The 2,154-nt window shown below is 40.9% G+C and overlaps 1 non-coding gene across 1 annotated transcript; it reads right to left on the bottom strand.

The window, feature by feature from the left end:
- Positions 1-916: 916 nt before the first annotated feature.
- Positions 917-1,029, bottom strand: LOC139697583 (U5 spliceosomal RNA). The gene has a single exon (XR_011702794.1). It is a non-coding gene; the product is annotated as a U5 spliceosomal RNA (small nuclear RNA).
- Positions 1,030-2,154: the final 1,125 nt, after the last annotated feature.

Below are 2,154 nucleotides of genomic sequence, written 5' to 3'. Positions count from 1 at the left end.
TTGGCAAAAAGAATTAGATCTTTCCCCGAATAATCAGAAATCATAATAGTAAGAAACCAAAGTCACTTTAGAAATATTAAAAACATTGAATTTACAAGCCGGAACAAAAGTAAGCATTGCAAAGATATCAGGTATATTTTTTGGTGCATTTGTATGTTAGTCGGTAGTTGTGTTTGCATTTGTGTGGAGTGTAAGAGTTTTTGCATGAATTTATATCAATTTTGTTTGTTTACTGTATAAATTTGTAGTTTTTGCGTGCGGATTTTTCCTTAATAACGAGGGTTGCCTTAACACCCCCCGCCACACGCCCTTGCGGGGTATTAAGTAGATGTGTTCCTATCCCTTTTCCTTGTATCTATTTCCATGTGAATGAATATTTATTCGCCAAATGGCGGGTTTTCGTGTTTGAATATATATTTGGCCAATGTAGCTTATCTGCATTTCCATAAAGTGATCGCATAATTAACGACGATATTTCCTGTTAAACTAATGTGGTAACATAGTATTTTATCCAATTGCTACGTGAATGGCAAATAATAATACTTAATTTGATTCTTAAGTCTTCTAGGAATGGCGTTGCTTCAAAGGCAGCGGAAGGGATTGAAACATTCTGTGCACCTTTCCTGAGAGGTTGCCAAAAACGTTGTTAGTTTCTCAGGAAAGGTGCACGGAATATTATCGCTTTTTCCGCAGTTTTTGAAGCATCGCTATTCTTGGAAGACTGCGGAGAAATTAAATTCATGTAAGAATTTTAAACCAGGAGGGGATATTTGGTGGCAGTGGGATCTCCTTAGTGTCTCCGTCCATTTCCCTGGGGATGAATCAAAATTGCTCCCGAGGGTTGAAAGTTAGTTGTACACATGATTGACATGGTCTGTTATTAATGGCTTCAAAGGCCTTCGTGGCTACCTTATATTTGGCCCAAATGTTGGGCACAGTCAAAAATTGTCTTTACGACATAAGGGACGCCTCCACGGAAATCTTTAGTAAAAGGCGAAAGATTTTTTCTATTGAAGGTATCCCTGTCTAACTACAACTAAAAAATTTAAGCTACCCTTTGCAATCGTCGTACAACCTCATTGTGACGGGTAAAGTTATTTAGCATTTAAAAATAAACCTCCAATTCTCATGACGTCATTCTAAGAAAACTAAAATAATATCATTCAGTGTCCCTAATAATGTTAAAACGGCTCAATTTAAAGCTAGTTCAGGCCTGTACCAATCTAAAAATGATTCTCTGAGGGAAATAATTTAGACCTTCCATCTTTTGGCGAAAAGTAGAAACACGGATCTGCCAACTACCTGCTTTTCAGCCGCAAGGGCACGGGAGGTAGGGGAGGAATTGGGTGAACTGAGGGGGGATGAGTGAGGGGGCCTGAGGACGCTGAACATGTTAGGTGGGCCTATTGTGTCCACATTTAAGGTAGAGGGTTTTAGGGCAGGTACGTACGATGGGAGAAACGGGGCTATTTACACCCTTACGAATGACTACTCCCAAACTTCCATGCAATAATGCGCAGATAAGTGCTATCGCGTGATGTCAATTCAAATGCTGCTATCTTCTTCGACCATCCGCGTCTTTAACTACAAAATCCCAAGCCAAAAATCATTTACTTGCCTCCTGCCCTCGAAAAAACATTTCATACCGCCTTTCCTGTAACTTCTGTCCTGTCTTCTGCGTGAGCGAATGCACCGCCACCTTTCCCCTTCCCATGAACAACCACCGCTACCCCACTAAATCTGCCGCCTTTCAAAATGTTTTCATCCCCACTAACTCTGCTTCCCACGACCAATCCTTTGACCAGTGCTCGTCTATTTCGGTGATTGAAACCTTCCCTGTGTTCGCAAAAAGCATAGGGGTGAGGGAGAACACGCAAGATGTCCTGAATACGAGTCCTTCAATTGTTCAAACCTCAAGGGCTGAACTTAGGCCACTGAAATAATTCTAAAGCCTCCATCCCCGCTCACATCCTTGCCATTTTACCCTTTTGTCTTTTACCTTCCCCACGCACACCCCTCATTCACATATGCTCTCCGACCTTCACCCGAGAACAACATTCCGAAGATGACGACCAGCCTGTCTAAACGTCAAATATATTTGTTAGTGTATTTTTTGTGTTTTAAGGTTTTAATCAATGTTCATACAAATATGCA

This window comes from Hetaerina americana, unplaced genomic scaffold, assembly GCF_022747635.1.
Source record: "Hetaerina americana unplaced genomic scaffold, ioHetAmer1.1.p SCAF_1, whole genome shotgun sequence".
Taxonomy (NCBI): domain Eukaryota; kingdom Metazoa; phylum Arthropoda; class Insecta; order Odonata; family Calopterygidae; genus Hetaerina; species Hetaerina americana.
Note: the sequence above shows the minus strand (reverse complement) of the source record. Positions and strands in the feature narration are given on the sequence as shown.